General features: G+C 36.2%; 1 pseudogene; it reads left to right on the plus strand.

Annotated features, from left to right (window-relative positions):
- The first annotated feature begins 1,099 nt into the window (after positions 1-1,099).
- LOC114034229 lies at positions 1,100-2,374 on the plus strand (annotated as a pseudogene).
- The last annotated feature ends 13,812 nt before the right edge of the window (positions 2,375-16,186 follow it).

Below are 16,186 nucleotides of genomic sequence, written 5' to 3' on the forward strand. Positions count from 1 at the left end.
GGCTGGATTTGAACTCAGGTCTTCCTGATTTCATGCCCAGAGCTCTATCCACTTCACCACCTAGGATTCCCAGAGAGAAACATACTTGTTACTAAAGCCCAGATTTCCCAGTTCCTATGTGTGTGCTCTTTCCATCTTCCATGTGTAGTTCCAAATTCTTACTTCCAAATAGCCTAGCCCCTTTTCCAGATATTTCAGCCTACTCTCATGACCCACCCCTTTTTCCCTTTCATGATTTACAATCTTGGGGAAAATCAAAACACTGACTTCACATTTCTTCATTTCTAACGATTTGGGTAGAGGTAGCTTGGCATAATGGATAGTATGGGTCTTGGAGTCAGGAGGACATGGGGGCAAGTATCACCTCTGTCACATAAAGTGTTACTCTAGGCAAGGTACTTAACATCTCCACTCCCCAGGTAACTTTCTAATAATGTAATAACGCAAATTACAGAACAATAGCTGATTTGCTTGGTAAGTCCCCTCACATGGAGTTGGATACATCAACTGAATTATAACTCCAAACCCTTCCATATACTTCTCCCCACCATGAGATGTTTCTCTCAAAAATCAGAGATGTCTAATTGAGAAAAAAAGATACCAGAGGGCAAAGCAGTCTAAATCCTGCGGTAAAAGCCAATGCACTATTTATCTCCAGGGCATAGATTTGAGGATAAACAGGCTGGTAACAGTAACCATGCAAGAAACTTAACAAGATATGGAATTCATTCAAATCTCATTTTCCTGTCTGCCTATTAATTTACCTAAGGAATTAAGCTATGTGATTTGTTGCTTTAAAGGTTGAAAACAACATTCAATTGATTTTTAAAAGCTTTAAAAAGGTTCTTTAAGAGACCTATGCCCTTAAGCAAATAACACAGGGCAAATTGCCAAGATATAATAAATACTATAATAAATAAATAAATAAGGCGAGACCCAGCTGGCTGCAGGAGGAGTCTGGGATTAGCAGGAGGGATTCAGAGCTATGGTTGGAGTCGAAACACACCTACACAGACCGTAGCCAGAGAAGGAGCCAGGAGGTGCTACACCTCGAGGATTAGCAAGGTGCCTAACTGGGGCACCAGGCAATGATTAGCAGATGGGGAGTCTATGCAGCCCTTTAAACATGCCTTCAGGGGCAGCTAGGTGGCTCAGTGGATAGAGCACCGGCCCTGGATTCAGGAGGACCTGAGTTCAAATTCGGACTCAGACACATAACATTTACTAGCTATGTAACCCTGGGCAAGTCACTTAACCCCATTGCCTAGCCAAAAAAAAAAATCATGCCTTCACCACCCTCTTTCTGCTCCCAACGTTTCCATTCCTGACACCAGCATATGCTGGAAAGCTAACTTTCAGGTTGGTTCCACCCCGCTGCCACACATTACCAACATCAGAGGCCCTTCCATAGTGGGGACAAGGACTCCAAGGTCTCCACACTGTATGTTGTGGTCTTTGGCTCAGACTAGATCTTGGGGAAGGTTGCCCATGGTTACAGTAATCTCTGGAAGTTGGAAAGCAATTGCCCACTCCTAACACATGCTTCAAGCTCCAATTCTTCTATATCCCAGTAAAAGAAGTTATCAGCCTACATCCAGTACCTCTCCTGCTCATCTGAACCAGCCACACTTCATGTCCACAGATTCCTTAAGGCATCTGAGTCCAGTGGATATTCCCCTGGCCTCATAGGAGGACAGCACCAATGACATTTCCCATTACCTCGGAATGTTGAATCCCTGGTATGAGCACAACATGGGGCTAATGCACCTGCCCACTGATATCTTGTGCCAGCAGACTTTTAAGCCTGAGGCTGGGCCACTGCAGAGTGCCCAGGAGCAGCTGCCCTTCCCGGCAGATGTGCTGCTTTACTACAGCATTTTGCCACAAGACCAGTCCTGCTGCAAGTCTATCAGACAGAGGTGGCCTTCATCAGTGGGGAGAAGACAACAGAAATCTTTATCCACTTTCTAGAGCTGTGTCAACTCTGGTCCTAGCAGTAAATGGCTGGGCATTGATGGAGGCTGAGAAGCCATCCCACTTACAATATGGATTAGCTACAGCAAGGGGGCCATTAGTGAACAGAGCCACTGGAACAACGTAAAGAAAATGTGCACCTCAGTCAGCCTTAACAAGGTTAACCTTAACAACCTTAACAAGTTTCCAACAGCTGCTCCTTTGCTGTTTGTCTGGATCAGGATGAGCGGAAAATCTACAGAGTGTAGTCAGGTGTGAAGTCTCTCCCTGCTACAAATCTGAGTACAGCAGCCTTTGCCCACATCCCTAGAGACTTTCCTTCCTGACCCCTCAAAACTCACCTGACCTCTGCTCCTTCCTGTGTTTCCCCATCATGACCTTCAGTGGAGCTCTGCCCTAACACATCAAACTCAAGATCTTCATCTGCCTTTAACACATCACAAGGGAGCATGGACTCCCACCTTCCAAATCAGAGCCCAGAGAATCAGGGCTGGCGATTGTGGCTCTTCCTATAGAGGATGGAATCAAACTATCAATGATGATGTTTTTGTTTTTTTTCCCACCAGGAAAAGGACAGAAACCTTTAATTCCATGGGGAGAAATTGTCTTCTGCTCATTTAAGTATACTTTATGTGGGAGGGGGAAGAGAGGGTGTGAAGGTGGTAAGGGAGACAAGGATTAAATACATCTTCCCTTATGACTATGGAGATAAGTGACTTTAGGCAAGTCAATTAACCTCTGTCTGGGTCTTAGTTCTCTCATCTATAAAGTGGAGAATACCTTACCCCTCCCTAAACGTAGGCATCTGGAACATATAATCTGACTCAAAAATCTATGATTTTGTCTCAGGGCCTAGCTGTTCTTAAGTTATGTGACTTGACTGTTGTATAGCTTTTGAATGCTAGGCCTCTCAACCTTCTTTCTAGACCCTGGGTTGAGAAGCTGGGAAGAGAAAAGAGAACAAATAGGGGGAAAATTGTGTTCCAGAAAGCTATTCAGGCCCCACCCCACTGCTTTTTTAGCATTCTGTTCTCTGAAGAGATGCCTATCAAGGTTCTAACTAATGCCTAGAATTATTTTAACAGTTGAAGAAGATATGACATATGAAAGAAGTTTACATCATAGTTGGAGAGACAAAATAATACATATCACACACTTTATATGCAACAGTAGATTAATAATATGGTTCAATATATACTTAACAATATAGTGAGGAATTGATGATAATGATGAGGTCTAGAGGTTCATGAGTGCTGGAACCCCAAAATCACAACACATAGGTCCTGCCCAAAGGAATTCGACCCAAGTCCTCTTTCAGCCAAAGACAAAGTTTATTAAAGATCCACCATAATGGCCAGACTCTTAAGAAATCTGAGCACCTGTGAGCTATTGGCTAGATTGTAAAAATCTGAATACCTTAATGGAGACAAGATGGACAGAAAGACTATGGAAGGGATATAGGAGCAGCCAAGTAGTCTATGAGGTAATAGAACTCCAGGGACCTGGACCATGTGGCCAAGGGAGAGCAGCCTAGATATGGCCTGTGGCCATAAGGAGGTGAGCCAATGGAGGGCTAGGCTAGGTCAAGGGTGACAGAAAATTGGGAGATTGGGTTTAGCCACAATGAAATGCCAATTGATGGAATTATGGCCTCAGGGGAACACCAGAGACCTCCTTGATCAAGTGGGAGAATTCAAGGACAATCAAAGGGTTTTCTGGGGCCCATAGACAAATGGGCCTAAATTGGGACAAAGGTCTCAGCTTGGGCCCATACCCCATCATTACCTCTGTCTAACAAAAAACAACTCACTAGAGTGGGGAGTTTGGTCTAAGGCAGCTCCATCTTGGCCTGATCCAAAGGGATTTATTAGAAAACATACACAAAAAAATATTGTTATACCAAAGTTTCACCTGTTTCAAGGTCCTATTCTATGGTTCCAGAGCTTTGTATTTAGATTCTATTGTACTGTTACACTCTTTATGTATAAAGAGTCTACATAATATATATTATGTTCCTTCCTCAAAGGCCCTCTTGGTAGAAAGTGGCCTCCAAACCAGGATGGTTAGCCTGGAGAAAAGAAGTATTTGAAGAACTATCTTCTGAAAGAGGATCTGAGAGACTGGTCTTGCTTTGTCTAACCACAGAAAGCAGAACTAGGAGCACTGGGTAGAAGTTATTGATGGGCCAATTTTAGCATGATCTGAGAAAATGTTTCCTAACAGAACTCTGCCTACAATAGGTACTTAATAATGTTTATTGTATTTCATTGTACATACAGTAGAAACATAACATAGTGGATAGAGGCTGGGAGACCTACATTCAAGTCCAACCTTTGATATATCCTGGCCACGTGATCCTTAGCAAATCATTTAACGTCTCAGCACCCCCAGGCAACCTCTAGAACTCTTTTTTGTTGTCAATTTATTTTAATTTATCAACAATCATTTCCATAAGCTTTTGAGCTTTAAATTTTTCTTCCCCTCTCTCCCTAAGGGAGGGATTTACACATCTTTGATGGGCTTCATGCAGAAGCTATATAATCACTTGTTAGATATGATGTTGAAGACATCCTTTCCTAGGTATGAGTTACACTAGATGACATCTGGCTTCCCTTTAACTTGGGAGATTCCATGAATTCTGATGGAATTTAAAATTAAGAGTCCATCCCTTACTTGAGAAGATGCATCTTGAAGGTGGAGAGTACATTTTAGATAAGCAGAAAGGGGAGGAGGCAAGGCAAGAGTAGGAAGGGATAGTATGAGCAATAGCCAGGTACAGTATTTCTTCTCTAATTCTGAGTAATTTTTGTGGCCATTTAATTCAAACACTGTTTATTAAAGTGTCAAGTTTATGCTTAAAAAATAAGTCAAATGTGCCGGCATAATGGAACAGTTAGGAGAAAATGAGCACTAATATCTTGACATTCATTCTCAACCACGTGCGCTTTCTTCTTTTGACCCACATGCCCCTGAAAATGTTGTGCATATACAGCTGACACAAATTTGCTATGTTATTAATGCCTTTTAAAATGTGAAATGTGGTCACGACAAAGCACAGGGAATAATCAATTAGTAATTCAAGGTTTGGCTGTGTAGAGAGGTCTGCTGGAGAAAATAATAAAAATGATGATTTTTTTTAAGGCTTAGGAAATCCAATTTTTGCTTGCCTCCTTCCACTGACTCCTCCCTTACACCACACCCCCAACAGCAACAACAACAATAAAAGATGAAGATGACACTATTTGTCATTATGATTGACAGTTGGTTCTATTGGCTTCCTTCATTATTTCTAAGTGGATTGTTTTGGATGTTATTTGGCATAACAGGATACTTGTTAAAGAACCTTATGTATACCCTTAAGATCATTTTTTATATTTAATCTGGAAGACCTAAACTCAGGAGCTGACTGGTAAATGTTTAACAATTGGCTTTCTGAAAACACACCACATATTTTTAAGTTTAATCTACATTATTAATGTTTCTCCATCATTTCTTAAGTCTAGAAAAATTAATAAAAACAGTAGATCAAGCCCTGATCTGTGGCACTTGCTAACTTCTGAGGTGTAAATGCTCACAATGAAATTTTAAGTCTAACTCTTGGAGAGCTGGTTTGAACTGGTTCCAGTATACCCAAGCCTAAACCTTCTAGCAGACAGTTTTGTCATATGTCTCAGAAGCCTTCCTATGATTACCAAACAAATATAAATAAGTTAAAACAAGTAGCTCTTATTTTACCCCTTGTGTTTATTTCCTTCTTTCCATTTCAACTTTCTGCCCCACCACTTTTTTTTTCATTTAGCAGATACCTATCTCTCACACCTCCACTTCCCTACTTTAATAAATGATATTTTTACATCACATTCATTTACAAAAAATATTCTTAACCCAACTCCTTCCCAGAGATCTATCCCCTGTAAAGAGAGAGAAGAGGAGAGAGAGAAAGAGAGAGAGACAGAGAGACAGAGACAAAGAAACAGAGAGGAACAGTTTGGCAAAAATAACCAATACATAAATTGAATGACATTATACTCAATGTTCCCCACCCATAATCCCTCACCTCTGCAAAGAAAGAGATGCCTTTTCTCAACTCTTTATTCAGAGCAAGTTTGGTTATTATAGTTATTCATCACTTAGGTTGTAGTTTTTTCTTTTACACTGCCATACTCATTGTGCATACCTTTTCCCATTCTCCTTTCATTTTGCATTAGTTCACATGTTTTTCCATGCTTCTCTGTATTCTTCATGTGCATAATTTCTTATGGTACACTAATGTTCCATCACACTCATTAACCACATTATGTTAGCCATTCCAGGTATTTGATAAGCATTTATGCTATTTCTCTTTGCTATGACAAAATGTGTTTTATAAATATTATAGTGTGTGTAAGAAATTTCTTTCTGTCATTGACCTTGTTGTGGTATGTGCCTAGAAGTAAAATCATTTCTTATAGCAGTATACCACAACATATTGAGTCATTCTTCAATTATGGGTATTCCCTCCTTTTCCAGTTCTTTGCCAACACAAAGAGAGCTGCTATAAATATTTTAGAACATATAGGTTCTTTTCTTTTTTTCTCTGATCACCTTGGGAAGCAGACCTGGTAGTGGCATTGCTGGGTCCTAGGGTATACACAGTTTTATGACTCTTTGGGCATGATTCCAGATTGTCTCCAAAATGTTTGGATCAGCTCACAGTACCATGAACAATGTATTAGTGTCTCAATTGTTATATATCCCATCCAACATTTTTTATATTTCACTTCTAACATTTTAGCCAATCTGATAAGTATGTGATGGTATCACTAAGCTGGTGTAACTTGCATTTCTCTAATCAGTAATGATGTAGAGCATTTTTCATGTGACTGTGCATAGCTTTGATTTCTTTTTCCAAAAACTGTCTGTTCATCTGCTTTGACCATTTATCAATTGGGAAATGATGTACATTCTCTGTATATTTTGAGATAGGAGGTCTTTATCTGAGAAACTGTCAATAAAATGCAACCCCCCCAATTTTCTGCTTTCCTTCTAATCTTGGCTACATTGGTTTTATTTGTACAAAAACTTTAAAATTTAACAGAATTGAAATTATCCATTTTACATCACATAATGTTCTCATTCTCGTTTATTCATAAATTCTTCTATTCATAAATGTGATCGGCAATATGTTCCATGCACTTCTAACTTATTTATGATATCTCCCTTTATGTCTAGGTCATGTACCCATTTTGATCTTTTCTTGGAAAATGCTATAAGAAATTGATCTATATTTAGTTTCTGCCAGACTGCTTTCTAATTTCCCCAATATTAATTTTTTTTACCAAACAGTGAATACTTAACATAAAAACTTAAATCTTTACTTTTATCAAACACAAGGTTACTATAATCATTTATTATCATGTATTACATATCTACTTTATTCCACTGATCCAATATTCTATTTCTCAGCCAGTATCAGATAGTTTTGATAATTATTTTATAATATAGCTTAAGATCTGTTAATATATCTTATAGTAAAGTTTAAAATCTGGTACTGCTAGATCTCTTTCCTTTACATTTTTTTCGTTAATTCCTTTAATATTATTGGCCTTTTGTTTTTCCCAATGAAATTTATTATTATTTTTTCTAAACAAAAAATTATTTGATAATTTAATTGGAATGGCACTGAAAAATGGATTAAATAGAATTGTCATTTTTGTTATGTCTTGGCCCACTCATGAACAATTAATATTTCTCCAATTATTTAAATCTGAGGGTTTGCTTGGCAAGTATACTCCCAGATATTTTATATTGTCTACAGTTATTTTAAATGAAATATTTCTTGCTAGCTCTTCTTGCAAGGCTTTGTTGGTGATATATAAAAATGCTGATGATTTCTGGAGATTTATTTTATATCCTTCTTGTTGTCCAGTCATTTTAGTTGCTTCTGAGTCTTCATGACTTGATTTGAGGTTTTCTAGGCAAAATACTAAGATGGTTTGCCATTTCCTCCTCCAGCTCAAATGAGGCAAACAGTGTTAAGTGACTTGCCCAGGGTCACACAGACAGGGCAAGTCTGAGGCCAGATTAGAATTGAGGAAGATGAGTCTTCATAATTGCAGGCCCAGCACTCTATTCCATTGTGTCACCTAGCTGCCCCATATCCTGCTACTTTGCTAAAATTATTGTTTCAATTAACTTTGTAGTTGAATTTTGAGGATTTTCCAAGTATTATCCATAATCTATTGTATTATCTGCAAAAAGAGTTAGTTTTATTACCTCCTGGTCCATTTTGATTCCCTTAATTTCTTTTTCTTTTCTTATTGCCATTGCTAGTATTTCTAGTACAATGCTGAATAATATTGGTTATAGTGGGCATCTTTGTTTCACTCCTCATCTTATTGAAAAGGCTTCTACCTTATCCCCATTACAGATAATGCTTGCTGATGGTTGTAGGTAGATGCATCTTGTCATTTTAAGAAAAAATCAATTTATACCTATGCTTTTAAGTGTTTCTAATAGGAATGTGTGTTGCATTTTGTCAAAAGCTTTTTCTGCATCTATTGAGATAATCATATGATTTTTGTTACTTTTGTTGTTGATATAATTAATTATGTTAATAGTTTTTCTTAACCAATCCTGTAGTCATGATATAAATCCAACTTGGTCACAATGTACAATCTTTGTGATATATTGTTGTAGTCTCCTAACTAGTATTTTCTTTAGGATTTTTGCATTAATATTCTCTAGTGAAATTGGTCTAATTTTCTCTCTGTTTTTTCTCTCTCTGGTTTAGGTATCAGAACAATATTTGTTTCATAAAAGAAGTTTGGTAAGATTCCTTCTTTGCCTATTATTCCAAATGATTTATTTAGTGTTGGAATTAATGTTTGGTGAAATTCACTTGTATATCTATAGTGTACTAATGCTTTTTTCTTAGGGAGCTCATAGGAATGGCTTGTTCAGTTTCTTTTTCTAAAATAAGTTTATTTACCTATTCTATTTGTTCCTCTGTTAATCTGGGCAATTTGTATTTTTGTGAGTATTCTTCCATTTCACTTAAATTGTTACATTTATTGATATATAATTGGGCAAAATAACTTTTAATAGTTGCTTTAATTTCATCTTCATTACTGGTGTATTCACCTTTTGATTTTTGATACTAGTAATTTAGTTTTCTTATCTCTTTTTAAATCATATTAACCAATGACATCTATTTTATTTTTTTAATAAAATCAACTCCTAGTTTTATTTATTAATTCAATGGTATTTTCTACATTCAATTGTATTAATTTCATCTTTAATTTTTTAAATTTCCAATTTGGTGTTTAATTAGGCATTTTAAATTTATCTTTTTTTGTAGTTTTTTATATTACATACCCAATTCATTGATCTGCTCTTTCTTTATTTTATTGATGTAAGCATTTAGAGATATAAATTTTCCTCTGATTATTGCTTTTGCTTCATCCTATATGTTTTGGTATGTTGTCTCATTATTATCATTCTCTTTAACAAATTTGTTGTTCAGCAAATATGTTGATCTATGATTTGTTCTTTGCCCCATGCAGTCTTTAAGATTAGGTTAGTTAGTCTTTAATTTTAATGTGTTTCCATGGTCCTTTATTAAATGTAATTTTATTGAATTATTATATGAAAATGATGCATTTAATATTTCTGCTTTTCTGCATTTAACTATAAAGTTTTTATGCCCTAACAGCCAATTTTTGTAAAGGTGCCATGAACCACTGAGAAAAATGTATATTTCTTCTATACTCATTCAGTTCTCTCCAGATATCTATCATATCTAGCTTATCTATGATCCTATTAATCTCCTCGCCTTCTTTCTTATTTATTTTTAGTTAAATTTCATAGTTCTTAGAGAGGAAAGTTGAAGTCCCCTCTAGTATAGTTTTGCTATCCATTTCTACTATGATTCATTTACCTTTTCCTTTAAAAAATTTGTATGTTATAACATTTGGTACATATATGTTTAGTATTGATATTACTTCATTATCTATGGTAACTTTTAATATAATTTAGTTTCCCTGTTTATCTCTTTTAGTTAAACCTATTTTTGCTCTTGCCTTGTCTGAGATCATGATTGCTACCCTGGCTTTTTTTTTACACCAGCTGAAGCATAATAAATTCTACTCTAGCCCTTTTTTTTTATTCTATGTGTGTCTCTCATTTTTAAATGTGCTTCTTGTAAACAACATATTGTTGGGTTCTAGTTTTTGATCCATTCTGCTATCAATTTCCATTTTATAAGTTAGTTCATTCCATTTAAAGTTACAATTACTAGTTGTATGTTTCCCTCCATCCTATTTTCCCCTCACTGTTTATCCTTTTCTCTCTCTCTCTTTTTTTTTTTTTTTTGCTTTTTGGTGAGACAATCCTGGTTAAGTGACTTGCCCAGGGTCACACAGCTAGTAAGTGTCAAGTGTCTGAGGTCAGATTTGAACTCAGGTCCTCCTGACTCCAGGGCTAGTGCTCCATCCACTGTGCCACCTAGCTGTGCCCCACTTTCTCTCTCTTTTTTACCCTATCACTCCTCAAAACTCCAATTTACTCCTGACCACTGCACTGAAAGACCTGTATTTGAATCCTTTCTCAGACACTTACTAGCTTTATGAACCTTGGTAAAACACATCTCTCCGAACTTCAGTTTCCTCATCCATAAAATGAGTCAGTTGGACTCCTTAGGTCTTTTCTGATTTGGTGAGTATCAGCCATGGCTAGGGCAGGGTAACTAAAGATTTTCCTAGGAATCAAATTTAAAGAGTATTAACAGCACTTGCTTAGCTCCATTTACATCCCCTCATGCTACCCCTAGGGAGTCAGCTTCCTTCACTTTGTATTAGTGTTCCAGAATCTTTATTCCCCTGCCTTAGGGTGATATCCTTCACACTCCATCTGAGATCACCTTTTGTGTTTCTTCTAGGCCCTAATTGTGTTTGTTTTCCCCATTGACAAAAATCCCTAGTAATATCTTTGGTAAATAAATATGCAGTTTTCACCTTCTCCCTTTTTTTCAATTTAAAGACCTTCAGTTTAGATTCAAAGAATTCAGTTAAACATATTCTTACCAGGATCTTAGTAACTTCTAGTCCAGGAGTTTATCATTCCTATATGATCACAACTGAGCAATCCAAATTGCAACACACACACACACACACACACACACACACACACACACACACTACAATTATATTTGCATGGGTTGTTTTCCCCCACCTGAACAAGAATCCCTCCTCCCCTCACCATGCATTTTCTTCTAGTGGGATTTTTTTAATGGGGGGAGGGAGAGGAAGATATAAACCTTACCGGCAGGTTAAAATCGAATTGGCAAGACAAAATGTACATTTTTTTTATTATTGTTTTTCCCTCACTCATCCATATCAGGGATAAAAGGGCAAAGTTGAGGTCAAGGCTTCCATATTCTCATTTTATTATGTTTATGAAATTTGTTAGTTTATTAGTTTATGAAAACTTAATGAAAAAGGTAGCATATATTTGGAAGGAACCTACATAGAAGCAAAGGGATCCCAGTTAGATAAATGTCTGCTATAACTTCTAGCATGGGGAATTTAGAGAAAAGGATTACTGTCCTAATAAAGTTTCAAAATCAGATGTGGCATAAAGATATGTCATGTTTAAGGCTGACATGAGTTATTCAATAATGCACATGCTAGAGTTCATTTTCTCCCTATTACAACATACCTTCGGGTTCTCAATATCTAGTCATGAAAATATTTCTGGTCTGATTTGTCAGAATTCAAACTGAATATCCCAAGGGCAAGCAAATTCCATAAGTTAAACACAGTAAATATTATCTTCTGAGAGTATAAATAAAATTATATGTTTAGCAAATATCTTTGTAAAAGCAAAGCTGGGAGGGAATGGAAAAGAAGGAAAAGCACCATGCTATTAAGGAAATAGCCCTGTACTATGAAAGAAAGATATGAGGGATAGAATTTTCACTCCATATCAATTACTCTGTGACTTTAAGCAAATTATTTCACTGCTATGAAACTCAGTTTGCTCATCTGTAAAATGAGAGAATTGGCAATAACTTATCTTTAAGGTCCATTCTAGCTCTGAAATTCTATTATACTATAAGAAAGAAGTCTGCACTTGTGAAAATTACAAATACTATAATAATAAAATGTATTCTATTCATTCCTATGGTCCTAAGAAAATAGATATAACATAATTACAAAGATACACAAAGGAAAGACATTAGTGACACTTAGAAATAGGCATTTCTAATAAACGCTGACTAGAATATCATATGAGACATTTTGAATTTAAATTTTCTCTTCTTATTCACACTCTGTTGGACATGTACAGTCTCTGGTCCAGCTCATGCCTGCCTTTAAACTTATTTCTGCAGTACTTGGTTATCCATATTTCTCAGAGACTCTTTCATTACTATTGATCCATTACATTGTTGCCCAGATTTATTTTAACCGTATTCATTGCAATGAAAAATTCTTTAGCTACTTGGTTTTAGGCAAATCTATTTCTATACCTCTATAACTGAGAATGATTCTTGGATGTAGAATATTTTCCTTAGTTTTAAAAGTACTTAAATGTATTATATCATTTTCAAATATCATTTTAATATCTTTATGTTCTGATAACTAAGCTAATGATAGCATACTATGAATTTATTCTCTATAGTTTTTAAAAATAGCAAAGTTTCTTGACCAGCTACTATTTTCATAAAGGCACAAATTAATTTTATTATAATAAACAAGTCAGATGATCATTTGTCTCAATCGCTCATTCATTTATTGAGCAGTGTGCTAAGTGCCATGAGCAATATACAAAACTATAACACATTGCTCCTTAGGGAACATACAGTCTTAGCTGGGGAAATAAGACTCACAGAAAAGCAGTAGAAGACAGCATGTGACATTTCTATAGTTTCCCTTCAAAACAACAAAAATCTTAATAACAACTATCCTCAGGAATTCTTCATTTAGATTCTGTGAGCTTAGTTATTGAAAAATATTATTCATAATAATAGCAATAAATAATATTTTAAATATAATTTGGCCTCCTTCATGATCCTGTATTATATTTTATTCATTTAAAAACATTCTTCTGAGAAGGGGTCTTCACAAGACTGTCAAAGGAGGTCCATGATGCAAAAACAATTAAGAACCCCTGTTTTAGATATATGAATAGTTAAACACTACCAAGTGCTTGCATGATACCTTGAGGCCATAACAACCACTCAACATATTTGCAGAGGTTCAAAACTGAACAGTTCTGTTACTGCTTCTTGTTGGCTTCCATGTATAGTGGTAAAAAGCCTTTTAATTGACTACTGAGCTGGAAATGAGTATGCAAACAAAAGATCCCAAAGGAGGAACTCAATTACTCTTTCATGGAAGCAGAAGGAAGAGGGAATAGTAACAAGGAAATCTGAGAATAGCACCTCCATCATCACTGTAGCCTCCTAACTGGTCTTCCTAATTCCTCTCTGTCTCTCTCTGTCTCTTGTCTCTCTCTGTCTCTCTGTCTCTCTCTGTGTGTCTCTGTCTCTCTCTGTGTCTCTGTCTCTCTCTCCCTCTCTATCTCTCTCTGTCTGTCTCTCTCTGCTTCTCTGTCTCTCTCTGTCTCTCTGTCTCTCTCTCTGTCTCTCTGTCTGTCTTTCTCTCTCTGTCTCTCTCTTTCTGTCTCTCTCTCCCCCCACTCCCAGTAAGTCAATAAAGATTTATTAAGGATTTACTATGTTCCAGCCACTGTGATAAACCCTGTGGATACAAAGAAATGTAAAAAACACTCACTGCTCTCAAGGAGCTCACAGTCTAAAGAAGGAGACAACATGAAAACAACTATGTACAAATAAGCTAGGAGAAATTGCAAATAACCAACAGACAGAAAGCAATAGCATTAATTGGTATCTGAAAAGGTTTCTTATAGAAGGTGAGATTTTAGCTAGGACTTGAAGGAAGCCAGGGAAGCCAGGAGGTGGAGATAAGGACATAAAGAATGCCAGGCATGGGGTCAGCCACTATAAATGCCTGGAATAGCAAGGAAGCCAATGTCACTGGATGATAGATTATGGGTGGGGTGTAACATATAAGAAGATTAGAAAGGGATAGGTTTGAAGGACTTTGAATGCCAAACAGAGGATTATATGATCATGGAGGTGATAAGAAGACACTAGAATTTATTGTGTAGAGAGAGACATAGACCTGCACTTTAGGAACATTTCTATATTCTACAAACCATCTGGACACAACTTTAGGATTATTTCCCACTGTTCCCCCGGTCATATCATGTACTGTAGTTAAAGTGGACCACACTCTTCCCCCAAACATTCCCTTTGCTTTCTTTCCCACTTTTTCTTCTGGGTGTTATTTCTGATTTGGCTACTTCCCACCCCCACCAACCTACACAGCCTTTTCTAGTTTTTTAATTAAAATCCTTTCCCGTCTTTCACAAATCAATACAAATGCTACCTCTTTAACTAGTTTATTCTTTGTTCCTCCTAAAAGGGGTCTCCAAACCTTCACTTCAGTTTATTTATACCTTTATCGAGCATTTACATTTTAGCTTGTGTAAGTTATTTATGTACTTGTCATTTCCTTTACTAGGTCATAAGTTCCTCAAGAGAAAGAACTGTGTCTTAATTTTCTATTTCTTTCTGTACCTAGCACAATGTTTTGCAAATGGTAAGCACTTAATATATTTATTTAATAGCATGCATGCTGCTGTTGTGAAATATACATAAAGTGATATCTCATAGTGAGAAGTTATCTTTTCATTTTCTAAAAATTGACATCACTATTAAGATATCATGTTACCTACTTTCTAAACTGGAGGTTTAAAATTTGTCATTATCTTCCCAGAACAGATTATATTCAAGTCAAAGGTCATTTTGATTATCCTTATTATACTTTGGTCTTGGTTATATTTTGTAATAATAGCTAACCATTATATAGTGTTTTAAGTATTCTGAAATGCTCTATATGCTTCAGCTTATTTGATCGTGTGACTACCCTGTGAAGACAGTATTATTACTATACAGTATTATATCCAGGTGAAGAAATTTCAGTTGAAAAAGGTTATGTTACTACCTAGGTTCACTATCCTACATCAGAGGCAATTTTCAAAACCAGATTTCTCCAGGGTCCAAGTCCAGTACTTTCTGTCAATAATAATACAGCTAATATTTATCTAGTACTTTAAGATTTACAAAAAGCTTTACAAATATTGTCTCATTTGAACCTTTCAATAGACCTATAAGGTAGGTGCTATTATTAGTTCCATTTTACAAATGAGAAAACTGAGGCTAAGAAAAATCAAGTGACTCTCTCAAAGTCACATAGCCTATAAGTGTCTGAGGAGGGAGTCAAATGCAGAACTTCATCAATCCAATTTCTCTACTATCTGTACCATACCATGTTGCCTCTCCTGTTGAATAACCCAACCCAAAATGTTGAATTCCAACCTTAAGTTCACTATTTGAACACCACTTGAAATAACTATGGGTACATCATTTATTCAACTAGAATTCAACTAAACTAAAATATACTAAATGACTATTATGTGGATAATATTGTGCTAGGCACTGAAGATACAAAGAAAAAATGAAATAGCCCCTGACCTCAAGGAGCTTATAGTCTATTGGTAATTAGACTTGTTGGTTCAATTTGGCTCAAGAGGGAAGAACTAGAAGCAAGGGATGAAAATTCTCAAGAGACAGACTAGGTTCCCTATAAGAAAACACTTTCTAGAAATTAAAGGAATTCAATGGTAGAATGGGCTACCTTGAGAAGAAGTCTACTTCACTAGAAATCTCAAAATAAAAAATTAAAAAATTTATTGAAGATGTCATAGAAGGTATTTTCACATTTATGTTGGGCTATGTCACCACCCCACCAAGGACCTTTCTTGAGATTTTGTATCTATTTCTGGTTACTATATTCATTATTCAGGCTATCATGTTATTAGATCAAACTAGAATATACTTCTTTTAAGAGATCTACCTGTTGGTTTTGAAAGGGAGGAATAAAGCAATTGCTTTGTTCATATTTGTCTCCTTGCTTTTAATTTCATTTCTACTTTAGTCTACCTGTTTAGGTATGTTGGTGCTTGAAGAATGACACTTATGGGGCTATAAAAATGTGCCTACCATTTGACCCAGCAACAGTACTTCTAGGGCTATATCCCAAAGAGATCATACAAATGGAAAAAGGACCCACATGTACAAAAATAT

This window comes from Vombatus ursinus, unplaced genomic scaffold, assembly GCF_900497805.2.
Source record: "Vombatus ursinus unplaced genomic scaffold, bare-nosed wombat genome assembly UNPS02008614.1, whole genome shotgun sequence".
Taxonomy (NCBI): Eukaryota; Metazoa; Chordata; class Mammalia; order Diprotodontia; family Vombatidae; genus Vombatus; species Vombatus ursinus.